This window comes from Gopherus flavomarginatus, chromosome 8, assembly GCF_025201925.1.
Source record: "Gopherus flavomarginatus isolate rGopFla2 chromosome 8, rGopFla2.mat.asm, whole genome shotgun sequence".
Lineage (NCBI taxonomy): Eukaryota > Metazoa > Chordata > Testudines > Testudinidae > Gopherus > Gopherus flavomarginatus.
Genome location: NC_066624.1, coordinates 65,071,882 through 65,094,978, shown reverse-complemented (window position 1 = coordinate 65,094,978; position 23,097 = coordinate 65,071,882). Strand labels below are relative to the sequence as shown.

At 42.9% G+C, this 23,097-nt stretch overlaps 1 protein-coding gene and 1 long non-coding RNA gene across 7 annotated transcripts in view; one reads left to right on the top strand and one right to left on the bottom strand.

Moving 5' to 3' along the window:
- MSL2 (MSL complex subunit 2) overlaps nt 1–23,097 on the top strand; it is a 52,612-nt gene that overhangs the window by 11,729 nt on the left and 17,786 nt on the right. The gene's annotated exons all lie outside the window — the stretch shown is intronic.
- Nucleotides 172–21,296, bottom strand: LOC127057096 (uncharacterized). The gene is made up of 3 exons (XR_007776000.1): nt 20,577–21,296; nt 5,465–5,514; nt 172–872 (listed from the first exon to the last, which is right to left on the bottom strand). It is a non-coding gene; the product is annotated as an uncharacterized LOC127057096 (long non-coding RNA).

Genomic DNA, 23,097 nt, shown 5'->3' with positions numbered 1-23,097 from the left:
GAGAGAAGTTTATTTATTGTTGTAATATTGTGGAGATAGCTATTTAATTTTGATGGAATGAGAACCCTTTTTGTTTTATGCGATGTCAGAGTACCCAGATAACATGATGCAAACTTTGAATGTCTTAGGAGTCATTTTAAAGTACCGGTATTTAACTCTCAAAAAGTATTTACTTAATTTAAAACTTTCAGAACATGTTCTAGCCTTCAGTAGGACAGCCATAAACGTTAATTGAATGTATTAACTACATATAGTGCTTTGAAATCCATAACAAAAATAAATTAATGTTGCTAATTACAATAAATGTATGAATTTTCAAAGAGATTTAATTATACATAAAGAATGAAGAGGTAAACTACTACAAAGGGTGACACACAAGTCAACTTCAGATCAAGAATGTGTTTAATGACTTAATTCAAAAACAGTTTGAATTTTCAAAAAAAAATTCTCTTTTGTTATCAGAGTAAATCTGGCAAATTTTAAACTAATTTTGTCAACCCAAAAATTAGATGTTAAATCAATATTGAATGGCTTTCTAAAACAGGGATTGGCAACCTTTGGCACATGGCTCGCTAGGGTAAGCCACATCCCTCAGCCCATGCGGCTTCCCGCAGCCTCCATTGGCCTGGAGCGGCAAACCGCAGCCAGTGGGAGCCACGATCAGCCAAACCTGCGGATGCGACAGGTAAACAAACTGGCCCAGCCCGCCAACGTGTTTACTGTAGTAAGTTGTGTGCCAAAGGTTGCCAATCCCTGTTCTAAAAGCTAGAGCATGTGAGTTTGATTGAGGAATCACTGGGTGAAATTCTGTGATCTGTATTACACAAGAGGGCAAGTTAGATGACCATAACGATCTCTTCTGGCTTTAAAATCTATGAAAAAAGATAAAGGAGAGCAAAATTAGGCTTTGTAGTGGCAACTGATTGCAGTCTTAACTACAGGGACAGATTTACTTTGCTGGCAACAGAGAATATTTCTGCAAAGTATGAAGAAAATCAAACTGTATATTTATGGTTGTAGTTTGTAACCCAATGCTGTTCCCACATGGGTACGAAAACACCAGAATTTTTATACCCCTAAAAAGGAGACAAGCCAGACAGAGACTTCATGAAGTCCATTAAGAACTTTGGTATTGCTTATCAATTTTATTTGGAAGGTGCTCAGATATTGGGTTCTTTTATCATCAAATCTTGAGAGGTTTTTTTTTTTTTTTTGCCGTTGATTTCAGTGGGAGCAGGCTAGGTATTGTATTTTAATGGCAATATTACCTGTTTGTTTGCAGCTTAGAAATAACATAGATCCTTCTATAGGTGATAGATATTTGTTTAGATCAGTGGGTCTCAAACTTTTTTACTGGCGACTCATTTCACACAGCAAGCTTCTTAGTGTGACCCCCCCCCAATAAATTAAACACTTTTTAATATATTTAACACCATTATAAATGCTGAAGGCAATCAGGGTTTGGGGTGGAGGTTGACAGCTCGCGATCCCCGCCCCATGTAATAACCTTGCGACCTCCTGAGAGGTCCTGACTCCCAGTTTGAGAATCCCTGCTTTAGATCAAGCTGCATATGTATATTTTGGACCGTTGTATGTGTCCTATCTCTCCAAGTTTGTCAGTAGTTGCTCCTCTATAGCTAATGCTTTCATAGAGTCACAGAGTCTGGTCTATGCCACAGCCTATAACCAGTCTTCTGGAAATGACCTCTTTAATGGATGAGGCTTTTTTCAAACAACTAACAAAATCATCGAAAGCCCAAGATTTGGTGGTGATGGGGGACTTCAACTATCCAGATATATGTTGGGACAATAACACCGCGGGGCACAGACTATCCAATAAGTTCCTGGACTGCATTGCAGACAACTTTTTATTTCAGAAAGTTGAAAAAGCTACTAGGAGGGAAGCTGTTCTAGACTTGATTTTAACAAATAGGGAGGAACTTGTTGAGAATTTGAAAGTAGAAGGAAGCTTGGGTGAAAGTGATCATGAAATCATAGAATTTGCAATTTTAAGGAAGGGTAGAAGGGAGTACAGCAGAATAGAGACAATGGATTTCAGGAAGGCGGATTTTGGTAAGCTCAGAGAGCTGATAGGCAAGGTCCCATGGGAATTAAGACTGAGGGGAAAAACAACTGAGGAAAGTTGGCAGTTTTTCAAAGGGACGCTATTAAGGGCCCAAAAGCAAGTTATTCCGATGGTTAGGAAAGATAGAAAATGTGGCAAAAGACCACCTTGGCTTACCCTTGAGATCTTGCGTGACCTACAAAATAAAAAGGCGTCATATAAAAAATGGAAACTAGGTCAGATCACGAAGGATGAATATAGGCAAATAACACAGGAATGCAGAGGCAAGATTAGAAAAGCAAAGGCACAAAATGAACTCAAACTAGCTATGGGAATAAAGGGAAACAAGAAGACTTTTTATCAATACATTAGAAGCAAGAGGAAGACTAAGGACAGGGTAGGCCCACTGCTCAATGAGGAGGGGGTAACAGTAACGGGAGACTTGCAAATGGCAGAGATGCTTAATGACTTCTTTGTTTCGGTCTTCACTGAGAAGTCTGAAGGAATGTCTAGTATAGTGAATGCTTACGGGAAGAGGGTAGATTTAGAAGAGAAAATAAGCATAGAGCAAGTAAAAAATCACTTAGAAAAGTTAGATGCCTGCAAGTCACCAGGGCCTAATGAAATGCATCCTAGAATACTCAAGGAGTTAATAGAAGAGGTATCTGAGCCTCTAGCTATTATCTTTGGGAAATCATGGGAGACGGGGGAGATTCCAGAAGACTGGAAGGGGGCAAATATAGTGCCCATCTATAAAAAGGGAAATAAAAACAACCCAGGAAACTACAGACCAGTTAGTTTAACTTCTGTGCCAGGGAAGATAATGGAGCAGGTAATCAAAGAAATCCTCTGCAAACACTTGGAAGGTGGTAAGGTGATAGGGAATAGCCAGCATGGATTTGTAAAGAACAAATCGTGTCAAACTAATCTGATAACGTTCTTTGATAGGATAACGAGCCTTGTGGATAAGGGAGAAGCGGTGGATGTGATATATCTAGACTTCAGTAAGGCATTTGATACAGTCTCGCATGATATTCTTATAGATAAGCTAGGAAAGTACAATTTAGATGGGGCTACTATAAGGTGGGTGCATAACTGGCTGGATAACCGTACTCAGAGAGTAGTTGTTAATGGCTCCCAATCCTGCTGGAAAGGTATAACAAGTGGGGTTCCGCAGGGGTCTGTTTTGGGACCGGTTCTGTTCAATATCTTCATCAACGATTTAGATGTTGGCATAGAAAGTACGCTTATTAAGTTGGCGGACGATACCAAACTGGGAGGGATTGCAACTGCTTTGGAGGACAGGGTCAAAATTCAAAATGATCTGGACAAGTTGGAGAAATGGTCTGAGGTAAACAGGATGAAGTTCAATAAAGATAAATGCAAAGTGCTCCACTTAGGAAGGAACAATCAGTTTCACACATATAGAATGGGAAGAGACTGTCTAGGAAGGAGTATGGCAGAAAGAGATCTAGGGGTCATAGTGGACCACAAGCTTAATATGAGTCAACAGTGTGATACTGTTGCAAAAAAAGCAAACGTGATTCTGGGATGCATTAACAGGTGTGTTGTAAACAAGACACGAGAAGTCATTCTTCCGCTTTACTCTGCGCTGGTTAGGCCTCAACTGGAGTATTGTGTCCAGTTCTGGGCACCGCATTTCAAGAAAGATGTAGAGAAATTGGAGAGGGTCCAGAGAAGAGTAACAAGAATGATTAAAGGTCTTGAGAACATGACCTATGAAGGAAGGCTGAAGGAATTGGGTTTGTTTAGTTTGGAAAAGAGAAGACTGAGAGGAGACATGATAGCAGTTTTCAGGTATCTAAAAGGGTGTCATCAGGAGGAGGGAGAAAACTTGTTCACCTTAGCCTCCAATGATAGAACAAGAAACAATGGGCTTAAACTGCAGCAAGGGAGATTTAGGTTGGACATTAGGAAAAAGTTCCTAACTGTCAGGGTAGTTAAACACTGGAATAGATTGCCTAGGGAAGTTGTGGAATCTCCATCTCTGGAGATATTTAAGAGTAGGTTAGATAAATGTCTATCAGGGATGGTCTAGACAGTATTTGGTCCTGCCATGAGGGCAGGGGACTGGACTCGATGACCTCTCGAGGTCCCTTCCAGTCCTAGAGTCTATGAGTCTGAGTCTATGAATGTGCCAGGCCTCAAGGACCCACATGGTTCCACGGGCAAGCATGTGGCCTCCAAGATTCCAAGACTTGACAGTCAGCATCAGCAGTCTCTGTCTCTCTCCATGATTCCCTGCAGAGAATCCAGCCAAGCCATACCTCTTGCAGGAGGCTTATACTGTGCCCCTTCAGGGCACAGTGTTCTGTGGACATGTCTACACTTAAAATACAGCATTGGTGCCATTGTAGCGCTTTAATGAAGATGTTCTAAGCTGGTGGAAGAGAGCTCTCCCATTGGCTTAGTTAATCCACCTCTCTGAGAGGTGGTAGCTATGTTGCTGGGAGAATCGCTGACATAGCGCTGTCTACGGTAAGTATTAGGTTAGTATAACTACGTCACTCAAGGGTGTGAATTTTTTTCACATCCTTGAGCAGTGTAGTTACATCAATATAGGTCTGTGGCGCAGATGTCATTGAGTATTTACAGCAACACAGGTAGCCTTTTCAAAATATCATAACCATTTATTAGTCCCTTGGCACACAGGGTCTGAAAGTCCTTAGATCAGCACAGAGAAATGAAGGTTAAAGCATAATCCATTCTGATTAACCCAGAGCCCCAGCCAAGCTGTAGTGAACCACATATTCAGGCTCTGTCTCTCTGTTTGACCTCTTTAGTTACCAGTGAGAGAGCTCCCAGCTTCGTCCAGAAACCAGCAAGTTATCCCTCCACTTCACACCTCCCATGCCTTTGTTTTCAAGCTGGAACCCTTGCTCAGCTTCCCTGCTGAGAGGTAAAGGAAATTCATTTCCCTCTGGGTCATTGGTTGCTAGGCGTCAATGTCCTGGTGATTGGGTTTCCTATTGTCAGCTCAGATTTTCCATTTATATGGGGTTGGTATTGGCCAGTCGTTTTTAATGATGCATTCACGCTCAGATGCATACACACACTTGTAACTCCTAGCTTGTCCTGAGAGCAAACTAGACTTCTTTTCCCCCACTGGGTAGCCATGCAAAATATAGGGGAAACTGAGGCACACAAGCCTCATTCGAAAACCACAGAAAATTCCCACTTACTCTCAAATGCATGCAAGTTTTTATGATTGTCTCTCTGAGAGAAGATGCTGTGCAAGTTTTGAATAAACTGGATAAGAGCTTTTCAAGAATAAAATTCTTAAAACAGCTCCTATTTGAACTTTTTAATAGTGTGATTATCTAGTCTGACTTCCTCTATAACACAAGTCATAGAACAGGGGTCCCAAACTCAGTTTACCTTAGAGCCAGTGCCAGTCCTCAAATCCTGCCAGCGGGCCAGTGATGTCACTGAAGATGGTGTTCAGAAAAGAAAACATTTTACATTTTATATTTTATTTCAAATTTCTTAGAAATAAAAAAAGCATACAACTTTATACAATTATTCGCCTGCCAGAGAGTTTTTAGTGTTTGCCAGACTCCTGACAACGCTTCAGTTCTGTCAGTTTGTTGATGTTTGGCCTCAGTGACTGAGCAATTGAAGCCTTCGGATTGCAGCAAGGTGTGCATCAGATAGCTGTGTTCGGTATTTTGACTTGTTTATATTCATTGTGGAAAAAAGTGATGCTGCCTCCCTGGCTGATTCTGCCGGACAACTAATGATGCTGCCTCCATGGCTGACTCTGGCTGTTAAAAGTTTACATCTTCTTTCCAGTTTGAATTTATCTAGTTTCAACTTCCAACTATTGGATCATGTTATATTTCTCTGATAGATTGAGGAGCCCATCATTAAATATTTGTTCCTGTGTCAATTTGCTACTTACCTCTCCTCTCACGAGTACCTCCTGTCTGTTGGGTGTGAACCTGTACACACACTCTGCTCCCAGCACCTCCGTTGGCTGTTAAGTTCATCAGGCAGATCTTCAGTGACTCAGTCCTCCAGTTAAGTCACGCATAGTCTAATGAATTAATGAACAAAACCCCTTCTGGGTGAAAGGTCCAACAGGGCCTGTCCTTGCTGTCTAGGTTTCAGCCTGTCCCTGTCCCGTTATAGAGCAGTTCCACCGGGGCCCTCTCACTGGAGACTGAGTCTTGCCCTTCACTTGGGCCTCTAAACAACACTTCTCCCAGGGACCCTACAAATAGCAGTCACATGCTGCTTCCTTTAATTTTGTTGCTGCTACTATTCCTTGGGCCACTTCCCACATAGCCCCTTTCTCTTTACGTCTCGGGGCCATTCCTCCACCTAGGAACATGTCGCCCCTTCCAGGATGCCATGTGGAGCCAGGTAGGGAGCCTGCCAGCCCCATGCCAACCGGACTACAAACCGGACTTTCTATGAAGATTAGAAATGCCAGTTTATAGAGCTTTCTGGTTGGTACAGGGCCAGTAACACAGCTTTTACTGGTTTTAAAGTGGTAGCCTTGTTAATCTGTATCAGCAAAAACAACGAGGAGTCCTTGTGGCACCTTAGAGACGAAAACCAACTTCATCAGATGCATGGAGTGAAAAACACAGAAAGCAGTATAAATATTACAGTACATGAAAAAATGGGAGTTGCTTTACCAAGTGTGTGTGTGTGTAGGGAGGGATCAGTGCTAATGAGGCTAATTCAATTAAGGTGGAAGTGGCCTGTTTGCAACAGTTGACAAGAAGAGGTGAATATCAAAGGAGGAAAATTACTTTTGTAGTGCAAAGGAGTCCAATGCACTCAAGGTGGACTCGCCCATTTCCAACAGTTGACAAGAAGGTGTGAGTATCAGCAGAGAGAAAATTATTTTGTAGTGACCCATCCACTCCCAATGTTTATTCAGGCATAATTTGATGATGTCCAGTTTGCAAATTAATTCCAGTTCTGCAGTTTCTCGTTGGAGTCTGTTTTTGAAGTTTTTTCGTTGTTGAGGAATTGCTACTTTTAAGTCTGTTATTGAGTGTCCAGGGAGATTGAAGTGCTCTCCTGCTGGTTTTTGAATATTATAATTCTTGATGTCTGATTTGTGTCTATTTATTCTTTTACATAGAGACTGTCTGATTTGGCCAATGTATATGGCAGAGGGGCATTGCTGGCACATGATGGCATGTATCATATTGGTGGATGTGCAGGTGAATGAGCCCCTGGTGGCGTGGCTGATGTGGGTAGGTCCTATGATGGTGTCCCTTGAATAGATATGCTCACAGAGTTGGCAACAGGGTTTGTTGCAGGGATTCGTACCTGGGGTAGTGTTTTTGTTGTGTGGTGTGTAGTTGCTGGTGAGTATTTGCTGCAGGTTGTGGGTCTGTCTGTAAGTGAGGATTGGCCTGTCTCCGACGGTCTGTGAGAGTGAGGGATCGTCCTTCAGATAGGTTGGACATCCTTGATGATGTGCTGGAGAGGGGGCTGTAGGTGACGGCTAGTGGCATTCTTTTACTTTCTTTGTTGGGCCTATCCTATAGTAGGTGACTTCCAGGTACCCATCTGGCCCTTTCATTCTGTTACTTTACTTCACCAGGTGTGTATTGTAGTTTTAAGAACCCTTGATAGGGATCCTGTAGGTGTTTGTCTCTGTCTGAGAGATTGGAGCAAATGCCGTTTTGTCTTAGAGCTTCACTGTAGACAGCGGATTGTGTGGTGTGGTCTGAATGAAAGCTGGAGGCATGTAGGTAAGTATAGCGGTCAGTTAGTTTCCGGTATAGGGTGGTGTTTATGTGACCATCGCTTATTTAAACTGTAGTGTCCAGGAAGTGGATCTCTTGTGTGGACTGGTCCAGGCTGAGGTTGATGGTGGGGTGAAAATTGTTGAATTCCTGGTGGAATTCTTCAAGGGCCTCCTTCCCATGGGTCCAGATGAAGAAGATGTCATCACCATAGCACAAGTAGAGTATGGGTTTTAGGGGACAAGAGCTGAGGAAGTGGTGTTCTAAGCCATAAAAATGTTGGCATACTATGGGGCCATGCGGGTACCCATAGCAGTCCCGCTGACTTGAAGGTATAAATTGTCTCCAATACAGCTTTTATTATATATTATTGGGGTATATTTGGGTTGTGATCTGCTGTAACTCCCAGATCCTTTTCTGCAGTACTTCTTCCTAGGCAGTCTTTTCCCTTGTTGTATTTGTGCAATTGATTATTCCTTTCTAAGTATAGTACTTTACATTTGTCCTTAGTGAATTTCGGCCTATGTAATTCAGACAATTTCTCTTGTTTGTCAAGATCATGTAGAACTCTAATCCTGTCCTCCAAATTGCTTGCAGTCCCTCCAAGCTTGGTGGCATCTGCAAACTTTATAAGGATACTTGTTGAGTCATTATCCAAATCATTTATGAAGATATTGAATAGAACCAGACCCAGGACAGATCTCTGCAGGATGCCACTCAATATGTCCTTCCAGCTTATGAACTATTGATGATTACTCTGAGTGTGGTTTTCAATCCAACTGTATATCCACCTAATTCCAAACGCTTGAGACAGTACCAAAATCCTTACTAAAGTTGAGATGTCTGACATCTACTACTTCATCCCCTATCCACAAGGCTTGTTATCTTGTTAAAGAAAGATGATAGTTTTTTTGACATAATTTGTTCTTGACAAATCCGTGTTGACTATTACTTATGTATGACCTTATCTTCTAGGTGCTTACAAATTGATTGTGTGATTATTTGCTCCATTATCTTTCTTTTTTAGATAGGTATTATATTTGCCCTTTTCTAGTTCTCTGATGTCTCTCCTGTCCTCCTTAAGTTCTCAAAGATAATTGCTAATAGCTCAGAGATCTCTTCTGCTAGTCCCTCAAATATTCTAGGATGTATTTCATCAGGCCCTGCTGACTTGAAGACATCTGACTTGTCCAAGTCATTCTTAACTTGTTCTTTTCCTATTTTAGCCTCAGATCCTACGACATTTACACTGATGTTTGCTATGTTAGTCGTCCAATCGCTATTGACTTCTTTGGCAAAAGTGTTTGTTTTCACCAATGATGTATTTTATGTCATTGTCTTTCCCTCCTCATTTAGTAAAGGGCCTATCCTGTCCCTGGTCTTCATCTTGGTTTGCATGTATTTATAAAATGCTTTCTTTTTACCTTTTAAATACCTGACTAGTTTAACCTCGTTTTGTATCTTGGCCTTTCTAATTTTGTTCCTATGTGCATATGTTGGGGGGTTTTTTATATTCATCCTTTGTAAATTTACCTAATTTCCTCCTCTTGTATGAATTTTTTTTGTGTTTCATGTCATTGAAGATCTGGTTAAGCCATGGTGGCCTTGTCCCGTAGTTCCCATCTTTCCTGTGCACTGGTATAGTTTGCTCTTCTGCCCTTATTAATGTCTCTTTAAAAAAAAACTACCAACGCTCCTGAACTCTTTTTTTCCACTTAGACTTGCTTCCCAATTCTGAATTTGCTGAAGTTTGCCTTCTTGAAGTCCATTGCCTTTATTCTGCTGTTTTCCCTCCTACCATTCCTTAGAATCATGATCTTTATCATTTCATGATCACTTTTACCCAGGCTGCCTTCCATCTTCAGCTTCTCAACTATTTCCTCCCTATTTGTCATAATCAAATCCAGAATAGCCTATCACCTAGTTACTTTCTCCATCTTCTGTAGTAAAAAGTTCTCTCCAGTGTATTCCAAGAACTTGTTTGATAATCTGTGCCCTGGTGTATTATTTTTCCAACAGATGTCTGGGTAGTTGAAGTCCACAATCGTCGCCAAGTCCTATGTTTTGGATGATTTTGTTGTTTAAAAAAAAAAAAATCTGATCGGCCTCTTATTCCTGATTAAATAGTTCATAGACCATTACCATGACATCACCCTTGTGTGTTACCCCTTTTATCCTCCCACTTCTGTCTTAACCTCAGTGTAAATGTATACATCTTTGATATACAAAACAACACCATCTCCTTGGAACAATCTGTATTGGTGTCTTCAGAGCTCCTCACTGTCAACGCTGACCCTAACCATCAGATACCAGGCTCCTGTTTGGTTCCAGAAGAAATCCTCTTGAATTGGAGAAGAGGCCTAGCTGCATCTTGAGATCTGCCGTATTCTTCTCAGAACCAAGTTGGAACCAGTCACCGATCTTTCTCTATCAGCCCCCCCGGGTCATTGTCACCATTATCAGAGATGGGGATTGAGGACCAGACTGATGTTCTCCCAACCCAAAAAAATCTCCTTTACGTTCTGATCTTCCTTCCACATTAGCTTTATCCCTAATAAATGGAACCATGGACCTGCTTGGCGATGTGGGGTCCTCTGTCTTAGCATGACAGAGACCCATCCCAGACCACCTCAGACATTATAATCCGGCCCTCGAGCTCCTGCTGGGGAGTGGGTCCGGGGCTTGCCTTGCTCTGGTGCTCCTGCCAGGGAGTGGGATCAGTGGCGTGTCCCTCCACTGGCTCCTACACATAGGGGCAACCAGGGGGCTCCACATGCTGCCTCTGCCCCAAGCGCTGCCCCTGCAGCTCCCATTGGCCGGGAACTGTGGCCAGCGAGAGCTACAGGGGTGGCACCAGCGGACAGGACAGTGCGCAGAGCCGCCGTTTAGGAGCTGGGGGGGACATGACGCTGTTTCCAGGAGCTGCTTGAGGTAAGCGTCACCCGAAGCCTGCACCCCGATCCTCTCCTGCACTCCAGCCACCTGCCCCAGCCATGATCCCCCTCCAAACCCCTTGGTCCCATCCTGAAGCACCCTCCCACTTCCTGAATTCCTCATTTCTGGCTCTGCCCCCGAGCCTGCACCCCCAGCCGGAGCACTCACCCCCTCCCGCACCTCAGCCCTCAATTTCATGAGCATTCATGGCCCGCCATACAATTTCCGTACCCAGATGTGGCCCTTGGGCCAGAAATTTGCCCACCACTGGTTAAATATATTAAAAAAAAAACAACCTGTTGAGCACTGGCCTTATTTATTACTGCCTATAGTAGGCTTTTTTTTTGTCTTGCTTGTTTTATTTTGAAACCTCAGGTGAGCTACTTATTCTCCAGGACTAACACAGAGGATAACATATTCTCATCTGTAAAGTTATCTTTCACTCTGCTGCTCTGAAGAAGTAATGCAGGACTGGTAGTTGCCAGTGTGTATTCCCTAATTGTATGGAGAAAAGTGTGAGGTGTTGCAGGATGGATTTGATTTAATTCACTAGTCAGGAAGATTCGATTTAATCATGGTTTTCTACATAAAATTGCATTCTTGTTGGTTATTATAACCTTAATACATATTTTTCACAACTCAGAGATAGATGTAGGTTTCATTTTTAGAAGGTACACACTATACATTTTTAAACAGTGATTTATTTTGAAAACTTTTCAAATTAGTTTTGCAGCTATATCAGAAAATAAATGATTGTTTGATTATTTCATTTACCAGAGCAGATATCTTCATAATTGAAGCAGATATCTATGAAGTCATTGGGAGGTGAACTGTCTCTAATTCAACAGGTTGATCATTAATATTTGAAGGATTTGCTTGCCATGCTGTATTAGGAAGAGAACATCACCAGACAGACACATAAATTGTTTTATTTAACTAAAACAATGTTATGTATTCTGGATTTTTTTTCTTCAACAGCAAACACACACTATTTTAACAAAACAAGCATATGAATTTTTGAGTTTAATTAAATATTCAAGCTTTATAAAATCAGGTTTGTTTTTGTTAAAATTGTTTTTAACTAATATAGTTACAAATGTATTTTTTAAATTAAATTGACTGTGTCAGCTAAGTCAACACGAGAAACTTAAAATATTGGCTTCTGCAGCTAACTCAGTCGTCTACACCTTCATTTTCCTGTTTGTTCGTAATCTAGAAAAGAAAACAAGCTTTCCTGCTTTTTCAGATCCCAAATGATTTCTCAATTCGGAATGAATTAGTCCAAAGGAAGAAAATATTCTTTCTACCCCAGCAGAAGACGCTACTGCTGTTAAGTGAGATTATCACTTCATCACTCTCTGAATCCAAGTGCTTAAATAGCTTCCACTAGTTCACTGGTGTGACTTTCTTTACAACATCTTCAGCAAACATATATTTCTTGAATGGTTCACCCTTAGCTCTGAAGTTTATTATAGTTGTCATTATGGAGGGTTGATTGCCGAATGTCCGTGTCATAGCCAACTCCTCTTCTTCAGCAGTTAAGGTTTGACTTTAGTACTGAGTATTGAGAATATTTGCAAGAAAATGAGCTGGAGATAGTGCTTGTCCCATTCATTATTTTAATGCTTGTAATTTAACTCTATCATTGCACTCTTTTTAAGATCTCACTCAGTTCCTTCCAAATTTCAACAGCGTCAGCAATAAAACAGTTATTTCCCCTGCATTTTTTTCAAGGCTACAGAAATAGGCTTCAGGGTACTCAGCATGTGTTCAACATTTCTCTTAAACCCAGTGTTGAGAACTTTGGCTGTGACAGTGCCATGTATTTTTTTCACATTGTTGTTCACAAACTGTCATCAGATTAGGCCAGTTCTTGATATAGTGCTCATAACAGTCACCTACTGAGTTCCGTCATGTGTCTTATGGGAGAGTTAGCTTGGTTCCTCCTTATCATAACCTTAGTCCCAGATTTGGACCTTAGCGTCCAAAATATGGGGGTTAGCATGAAAACCTCCAAGCTTAGTTACCAGCTTGGACCTGGTACTTGCTGCCACCACCCAAAAAATTAGAGTGTTTTGGGGCACTCTGGTCCCCCTGAAAAACCTTCCCTGGGGACCCCCAAGACCCAAATCCCTTGAGTCTCACAACAAAGGGAAATAATCCTTTTTCCCTTCCCCCCTCCAGGTGCCCCTGGAGAGATACACAGACACAAGCTCTGTGAATCCAAACAGAGTGACTCCCCCTCTCCATTCCCAGCCCTGGAAACAAAAAGCACTTTCCTCTTCACCCAGAGGGAATGCAAAATCAGGCTAGCAAATCCAACACACACAGATTTCCCCCTGATTTCTTCCTCCCACCAATTCCCTGGTGAGTACAGACTCAATTTCCCTGAAGGAAAGAAAAACTCCAACAGGTCTTAAAAGAAAGCTTTATATAAAAAGAAAGAAAAATACATACAAATGGTCTCTCTGTATTAAGGTGACGAAATACAGGGTCAATTGCTTAAAAGAATATTGAATAAACAGCCTTATTCAAAAAGAATACAAATCAAAGCACTCCAGCACTTATATTCATGCAAATACCAAAGAAAAGAAACCATATAACTTACTATCTGATCTCTTTGTCCTTACACTTAGAAACAGAAGACTAGAAAGCAGAAACTACTTCTCCAAAGCTCAGAGAAAGCAGGCAGACAGAAAACAAAGACTTAGACACAAACTTCCCTCCACCCAGAGTTGAAAAAAATCCGATTTCCTGATTGGTCCTCTGGTCAGGTGCTTCAGGTGAAAGAGACATTAACCCTTAGCTATCTGTTTATGACACGCCCCCCAAATTGCAGACAGTGGGGAAGCTCACTGGCGGCGATTTCCTTCTAGAACTTGAAAATAAACAGATTAATACAACACATGCACCGTTACATATACCCCTAAGTATATAACTAACAGACTTCTACATTTTAAGAACACTTTTTAACTACTGAATTCTGGGAAACTCTCACGGGAGAGTGCATCAGCTACTTTGTTAGAAGCTCCTGTGATGTGCTGAATTTCAAAATCAAAATCTTGGAGAGCTAAACTCCAACGAAGAAGTTTCTTGTTGTTCCCCTTGGCAGTATGAAGCCACTTTAGTGCAGCATGGTCAGTTTGTAGTTGGAACCGCCGTCCCCAAACATATGGGCGTAGCTTTTCCAGGGCGTACACAATGGCATAGCATTCCTTTTCACTGACTGACCAGTGACTTTCCCTCTCAGACAGTTTCTTGCTGAGAAACACGACAGGATGGAAGTTGTGATCTGTTGCTTCCTGCATGAGCACTGCTCCTATACCACGCTCAGATGCATCCGTGGTTACTAGGAATGGTTTGTCAAAGTCCAGGGCCCTGAGCACAGGGTCAGACATGAGCGTTGCCTTAAGTTGGGTAAAGGCCTTTTGACACTCATCAGTCCACTTAACTGCATTTGGCTGGGTCTTTTTGGTCAGGTCGGTCAATGGGGCAGCGATTTGGCTGTAGTGTGGTACAAATCGCCTGTAGTATCCGGCCAAGCCTAAGAAGGATTGGACCTGTTTCTTTGACCTTGGGACAGGCCACTTTTGGATAGCATCCACTTTGGCCTGTAGGGGGTTTATGGTTCCTCGACCCACCTGGTGCCCCAGGTAAGTCACTCTGTTTTGGCCTATTTGACACTTTTTGGCCTTAACAGTTAGTCCGGCCTGCCTGATGCGCTCAAAGACCTTTTCCAGGTGTAGTAGGTGTTTGGGCCAGGAGTCTGAAAAAATGGCCACATCATCGAGGTAGGCAACTGCAAATTCTCCCAGTCCAGCTAGTAGACCATCTACCAGCCTCTGGAAGGTGGCGGGTGCATTTCGAAGGCCGAAAGGAAGGACATTGAATTCATACACCCCCGCATGGGTGACGAATGCTGACCTCTCCTTGGCAGGTTCATCTAGCGGTACTTGCCAGTACCCCTTGGTTAAGTCTATTGTAGAGATGAACTGGGCACGTCCCAACTTCTCCAATAGCTCATCGGTGCGTGGCATTGGATAGTTGTCTGGACGAGTTACAGCATTTAGCTTACGGTAGTCCACGCAAAAGCGTATTTCCCCATCTGGTTTGGGTACCAGAACCACTGGAGATGCCCATGCACTGGTAGATGGGCGGATTATACCCATCTGTAGCATGTTCTGGATCTCCCGTTCTATAGCAGCTTGGGCATGAGGAGACACCCGGTAGGGTGGGGTTCTGATTGGGTGAGCATTACCTGTATCAATGGAGTGGTATGCCCGTTCAGTCCGTCCTGGGGTGGCTGAGAACAATGGGGCGAAGCTAGTGCACAGCTCCTTGATTTGTCGCCGCTGCAGACGTTCCAGGGTGGTTGAGAGGTTCACCTCTTCCACGCCACCATCTTTTTTCCCGTCGTAGTAGACACCGTCAAGCCACTCAGCATCATCTCCCTGGACTGTAAACTGACAAACCTGTAAGTCTCTGGAATAGAAAGGCTTGAGAGAATTAACATGGTACACTTTAGGCTTTAGTGAGGAATTGGGAAATGCTATGAGGTAGTTTACAGTTCCCAGGCGCTCTTGGACTGTGAATGGCCCTTCCCATGATGCTTCCATCTTATGGGCCTGTTGCGCCTTCAAGACCATAACCTGGTCTTCTACCTTGAAAGAACGTTCTCTGGCATGTCTGTCATACCAGGCCTTTTGCTCTTCCTGAGCATCCTTTAGGTTCTCTCTAGCAAGGGCTAAAGAGTGTTGGAGGGTGCTTTGTAGGTTGCTTACAAAGTCCAGAATGTTAGTTCCTGGAGAAGGCGTAAACCCCTCCCATTGCTGCTTCACCAACTGTAATGGCCCCTTAACCTCGTGACCATACACAAGTTCAAATGGTGAAAACCCTAAACTGGGATGTGGTACAGCCCTGTAGGCAAACAGCAACTGCTGCAACACTAGGTCCCAATTATTGGAGAATTCGTTGATGAATTTTCGTATCATGGCCCCCAAAGTTCCATTGAACCTTTCCACCAGGCCATTGGTTTGATGGTGGTACGGGGTGGCAACCAAGTGATTCACCCCATGAGTTTCCCACAGTTTTTCCATGGTCCCTGCCAGGAAATTAGACCCTGAATCTGTAAGGATGTCGGAGGGCCAACCTACCCTGGCAAAGATGTCTGTTAGGGCCAGGCACACAGTGTTAGCCCTGGTGTTGCCTAGAGCGACCGCTTCTGGCCATCGGGTAGCAAAGTCCACTAAAGTCAGTACGTACTGCTTTCCTCTGGGCGTCTTTTTTGGGAAAGGGCCCAGAATATCCACAGCTACTCGCTGAAATGGGACCTCAATTATGGGGAGTGGCTGGAGAGGGGCCTTGACCTGGTCTTGAGGCTTTCCCATTCTTTGGCATACCTCACAAGACCGGACATACTTGGCAACGTCCTTGCCCATCCCCTCCCAGTGGAAGGACTTCCCCAACCGGTCTTTGGTTCTGTTCACCCCAGCATGGCCACTGGGATGATCATGGGCTAAGCGTAAGAGCTTCCCCCGGTACTTAGTTGGAACCACCAACTGTTTTTGCGGCTGCCATTCTTCCCGGTGTCCACCAGAAAGAATTTCCTTGTATAAAAGTCCTTGGTCTATAACAAACCGGGATCGATTAGAAGAGCTGAGAGGCGGTGGGGTGCTCCGTGCCGCCGCCCAAGCTTTCTGAAGGCTGTCATCTGCTTCCTGCTCAGTCTGGAACTGTTCCCTTGAGGCTGGGGTCACCAGTTCTTCCTCAGACTGTGGACTTGGGCTTGGTCCCTCTGGAAGCGATGTAGGTGATGGGGTTGTTTCCGTTGCTGGTGAACCGCTCTCCGCTGGTGCACCTGAGGGTATTTCAGGCTCTGGCTGAGCCTTTTGGGTATGGCTGTCTTTTGCTTCTGCCAGTTCTGGCTCGCTGGCGCCCACTGGCGTTGAGTTTGAAGATGTGGTTGCAATTGCTGGTGCTGGTTGCTGTTCCAGTTCCGGGCCTGGGACTGGAGGTGTTGTGGCTATTTCAGTGGTTGGCATGGAATCCGGGTCCACTACCTCTGTCTGGGTCTCTGGTAACACAGACGGGGCCTCTGGACGGTTCAGGAACAGGAATGGGTCTGGAAGCTTGCCTGGTTTGGCTACGGGTAACCATTCCCACTCTCTTGGCCTGCCTCACCTGGTTGGCCATGTCTTCCCCCAGTAGCATGGGGATAGGATAATTGTCATAGACTGCAAAAGTCCACATTCCTGACCAGCCTTTGTACTGGACAGGCAGTTGAGCTGTAGGCAAGTCTACAGCTTGTGACATGAAGGGGTAAATTGTAACTTTGGCCTTTTGGGTTGATGAATTTGGGGTCAACGAAGGATTGGTGGATAGCTGACACTTGTGCCCCCGTGTCTCTCCACGCAGTAACCTTCTTTCCGCCCACTCTCAAATTTTCCCTTCGCTCCAAGGGTATTTGAGAGGCATCCGGGCCTGGGGATCTTTGGTGTGATGGTGGTGTAATGAATTGCACTCGCATGGTGTTCTTTGGACAGTTGGCCTTGATATGTCCCAGTTCATTACACTTAAAGCATCTTCCATCGGATGGGTCACTGGGCCGAGGTGAGTTACTGGAGACTCGTGAGGTGGAAGGGTAGGGTGTCTGTGGCTTTACTTGGGTGGTATGTGGGGTCTTTGGCTGTCCTCGGGTGTAGGGTTTATGGTCTGTGTGTCCCCTGGGGTAATCGTTCCCCTTGACAGTAGCTTTCTTGCTTTCTGCCAGTTCCATCCATTTGGCTCCAATCTCCCCCGCCTCAGCGAGATCTTTGGGTTTTCCATCTTGTATGTACCGTGTGATGTCTTCAGGAACACCATCCAAGAACTGCTCCATTTGTATGAGGAGGTGCAGTTCTTCCAAGGTTTGAACGTTGTTTCCTGTTATCCAGGCCTCATAGTTTTTTGCAATGTAGTAGGCGTGTTTGGGAAATGACACCTCTGGTTTCCACTTTTGGGTTCTGAAGCGCCGACGGGCATGATCTGGGGTTATCCCCATTCTGTATCTGGCCTTGGTTTGAAAAAGTTTATAGTCATTCATTTGCTGCTTAGGCATTTCAGCTGCCACCTCTGCTAAAGGTCCACTGAGCTGTGACCTTAATTCTACCATGTACTAGTCTTCGGGGATGCTGTACCCAAGACAGGCTCTTTCAAAATTTTCCAAGAAGGCCTCGGTGTCATCACCTGCCTTGTAGGTGGGAAATTTCCTGTGCTGTGGAGCAATAATTGGCGCCGGGTTGGTAGGGTTGGCTGGCACATGCAGCCCAGCTTTTGCCAAGTCCAGTTCATGTTTTCTCTGTTTTTCCTTCTCTTCATTCTCTTTTTGTTGTTTTTCCATTTCTTTTTGTTGTTTTTCCATTTCTTTTTGGTGTTTTTCCATGTCTCGGCGGTGGGCCGCCTCTTCTTCTTCTTGCTTCCTTCTGTGGGCCAACTCTTCTTCTGCTTGTTTCCTTCGGTAGGCCACCTCTTCTTCTTCTAGTTTTCTTTTGTGTGCTGCCTCTTTGGCTGCCTGTTCTCTTTGGTAGGCTGCCTGTTCTCTTTGGTAGGCTGCCTCTCTGATCTGTTCTTCTCTTTCTTTCATCTCCATCTCTTTTTGTTTTATTTCCAGTTGTCGCCTGTGTTCAGCTTCTCTGAATTGTTCTTCGACCTCAATTTTTGCCTTAGAAGTCATGGTTCCTGTTTTCTTGGGTTGGGGTGCCCTCCGGTGTTTATCTTCTGCACTGCAGGCTCTGTTGCCTCCTGAAGTCTGCCTAGCAACAGTGCTTTTTTCCTTTTCTCTCTCTAGCTAATGTTCAATGAAAGGAAACCAGAAAAACCACTTTATTTGCATGCATATAGTGCTGGTACTTGCCTCCTAATGGGAGGGCTATTGCATGACAAAAGACCCTTAACAGTCTGGTAATGGCTTCTTGCTTAACATGCAAGCCACAAACTGCCAGAGAGAGCAGAAAAAAAAATTCTCTTTGGTTCCCTTTTAAAACCAAACTGTTTCTCTCTGCTAAAAAGCCCCTAGCAGAGAAAAGAAAAATAAAATATTTCTACTAGCTTCTGGATTCTGTCTATCCCGTAACCGCTGCACACCATATCATAACCTTAGTCCCAGATTTGGACCTTAGCGTCCAAAATATGGGGGTTAGCATGAAAACCTCCAAGCTTAGTTACCAGCTTGGACCTGGTACTTGCTGCCACCACCCAAAAAATTAGAGTGTTTTGGGGCACTCTGGTCCCCCTGAAAAACCTTCCCTGGGGACCCCCAAGACCCAAATCCCTTGAGTCTCACAACAAAGGGAAATAATCCTTTTTCCCTTCCCCCCTCCAGGTGCCCCTGGAGAGATACACAGACACAAGCTCTGTGAATCCAAACAGAGTGACTCCCCCTCTCCATTCCCAGCCCTGGAAACAAAAAGCACTTTCCTCTTCACCCAGAGGGAATGCAAAATCAGGCTAGCAAATCCAACACACACAGATTTCCCCCTGATTTCTTCCTCCCACCAATTCCCTGGTGAGTACAGACTCAATTTCCCTGAAGGAAAGAAAAACTCCAACAGGTCTTAAAAGAAAGCTTCATATAAAAAGAAAGAAAAATACATACATATGGTCTCTCTGTATTAAGGTGACGAAATACAGGGTCAATTGCTTAAAAGAATATTGAATAAACAGCCTTATTCAAAAAGAATACAAATCAAAGCACTCCAGCACTTATATTCATGCAAATACCAAAGAAAAGAAACCATATAACTTACTATCTGATCTCTTTGTCCTTACACTTAGAAACAGAAGACTAGAAAGCAGAAACTACTTCTCCAAAGCTCAGAGAAAGCAGGCAGACAGAAAACAAAGACTTAGACACAAACTTCCCTCCACCCAGAGTTGAAAAAATCCGATTTCCTGATTGGTCCTCTGGTCAGGTGCTTCAGGTGAAAGAGACATTAACCCTTAGCTATCTGTTTATGACACTCCTACTTTTTTCAGAGCAGCTGCTGCAAAGTGATTGTTACAGAAGTATTTTGAAATTTCACCATTATTAGCCTTCATTTCTGAAATACTGAAGTCTTTGGCTAGAAGGTGCATCAAATGAGCACTGCAAACATATGTTATTAACTTGGGACTCTCTTCAGTCTCTTCTAAATAATTTCTTCTCATAATGAATATATTTGCGGCATTGTCTATGACCAAGCTGCGTAGTAGACATTTGAATTTTTTTTCACAGTTATAGCTTTTACTGCTGCTACTTGTAAGTATTCTGCTGTTATGTGCATTTCCTGATGTATCAGTTGTTTCTGTAAGGAAGACATTCCCTTCTTCTGTTGTCACACAAGCACGTAGAATAGGATCATTGTGGACATTGCTCCACCCATCAAGACTCAGGTTAACAATTTCACTCTCTAGACCTTTTGCACACTGCTCAGTTTCTCTTTCATACACTTTATGAGCAATTTGCCTGTGACATCTGCTCTGTTGGATGGACTATATCCTGGTCTTAATAACTGAACCATGTTAATGAAGTGTGAGTTCTCTGTGATATGGAAAGCAGAGTTTGTTGCATAAAGAAACCAGGCAATTTTTTCATCAGTTTCCTCTTATTGTAATCTGTTGGTTTGTATCACAAACTTGATTATGGTGGTTTCTAGATGATGGAGATTTTTTTTTCTCTTTTTGCTACAGGTGATATACTGTGGCTGTGTGATGATAGTACCATAGAGTAACAAGTATATTTTTTGCTCAAACATGAGAATTCAAGACTAGTCTAGAAGGAAGACAGGCAGTCCTTAAGAAAGAAGTATGAAATAAACAAGTTTACCAACCTGAATATCCTCTGCATGTTCAGACATGTTCCTTTCACCATCTTCAACGCAGCTTCCTCCTGAGAAGGAACACTTTCATTTGAGAAACTAGGCCTTGCATTTCTTTGTTGCACTGTTTGCATTTTGCACGCATGCTTGTCTTACCCACAGGTAGAGGAACTTCATTAAAATATTTTCAAACTGGGTCTCTTTTACAGCCTGCTGCCATTATAGGTTTTCCCTTCTAGTGAGAGAATGGTATGGTAGCTCTCAAATCAATGAAGGCTACACTCAGAAAGACCTCGAGACTTCTGGAATATGCTGCTCAAACAGTTTCACTTTTGTTTCTACTGCGTGTCCCTCCCTTCTCATATTTATCTCCAGACTTCTTCTCCTTGTCCAGATCTATTCCTCCCCTAACAATCTTCTATTCATTGAACTTTTTGAAACTGCACTTTTAGAGAGAGGTAAGGGATTGACTCTGTGTACACAAATTTGCAGAGGAACAGTAGGGTTGAGATCTGTTATTTCTCACCTCTACATATTTATTTATTTATTTATTTAATAGCTTGTTAATAGCAAAAATGGTTTTTATCTCTGGATCACAAATCTACAGTTTGAGAACTGCAAAGCTAAGCATCTCTGATGGTATCTTCTAGACTGAGCACTGAGTCCCATTGGGTAAATAAAAAGATTAACCTAAATAATATATACAGAAGCCCCTGGTACCTCATAAAATTGGGTCCCTAATCCATGAACTATTGGAACTCATTTACAAAAATTTTCTTAAACATTACGTGAATACATTGTCTCCGACTATAGAATTAGAATTTATAATCTCTATTCTATGATGAGATATCTTTGAGCTATAATGTATCTTAGATAGGTTTTTTCCTCAACAAGCATTTTATTAAAAAAAAAATGATTTTTTTGGTAAATCACTGACTTTTATCCACCCTGGATTTAGGTCATATATTAAGAAAAACTTTCTAACTCTAAGGGTAGTTAAGTACTGAAATCACTTACCAAGAGAGGTTGTGAAATTTCCATCACTGGAGGTTTTTAAGAACAGGTTATACAAACACTCCTCAGAGATATACTTGGTCCTTCCTCAGCGTGGGGGGATGGACTAGAGACCCCTTGAGGTCCCTTCCAGCCCTACATTTCTATGATTCTGTGGTTACAAAGTAAATATATCATTTGACATTCCCATAGTGTGTTGTGTAGTGCTGCTTGTTTCTTACATTTATAACAAAGTAAGGCCCCCATCCTGTTTTGTGCAGTAGGCAGACCCATGCTCTCATGCAGAGCCCCAGTGAAGTGTATGGGGCTCCTGATGGGTGGAGCACTGTATCTGCATGTTGCCTAATGGAGGATTGAGGCTACAAAATTGTACCTTTTTTATATAACCTGAACTTTGCATTCTATAGAATGTGAATGTGCCATGTGGACTGCAGATACATCAAGTAGACAGGATGTTGGACAGTTCTGACTTAATTTTAAAAACCTGTAAATTACTTATATACATACTTTCTGAGATGTATTTAGCTGAGGAAAATCAAGTCATCATTTGGTAAAAGAAAATATATCTATTAAAATTATTTTTTCCTTTAAGTGAAACTGATGTGTAGACAGATTCTTCAGTTCTGCTTAACATTTCACAGTGGCTGACCTTTTGAAGTAGAAACTTCTAGTTTAGTTCAGTATAGTTTTTAATTCAAACGGGGTACACATGGTGTTTCAGTGTTGTTACGACTTTCCTAAGGATTTAACAGAGTATTAATAATTGTCTTCGACAAGTCTGAAATGTTTTCATTAGGAGGGTTTCATCAATGGCCTGCTGATGGTTCAGCTCTGTTTCCCATCTACCCTTTGTCAGCTTGTGGAAAGTGGAGTGGTGTTGGCTCAGAAAGCAAATTGTTAAAGCCATTCTAGGCTTTTATATGGACTTTTATCCAGAGTATCTCGTTTTGAGATGTGATCTTTAGTGAATTAGTGCCATGCTTATGAAATCAGCATTTGGAGAAAATGACATTTGCATTGTTATCTGGACCTTATTAATCTTTTCTTGTTAGCCATGTGTTCGTCTTTCAAACGGACCTCTCGGCATCTGTAAATGACCTCTTCATTTGCCTGCTCCTGTGTTGTTTATACTATTTTCTGAATGTGTGTGTGTGTGTGTGTATCTATATTTATCTATGGCTCAGTTTTGCTTTCAAAATGTCAGAAACTTGTTTTTGTTTATAATATTGATTTTGCTCTGTTTAAGAAAAATCCCCAGACTCTATCTTTCTGAGGTTCAGGTTTCTGGCTTCAGCCCTTGAGTGGTAGGCTCTGGCTCCCAGCTGCAGGGTGGCGGCCTCCAGCTTCAGGTGCCAGTCCCCACTGCCTTCCCCAGCCCCCAAGTATCTCCTCCCCCCCAAATCACCCCGGCCTGCACTGCCTCCCTACCCACCTCCCCGTCCAGGGCTTAATTTGTCCCTCAGCTTGCTGGGGCTGAGTAAGTCTGCTGTGAAAAGTGGTATTTGTATGTTTGTTGATA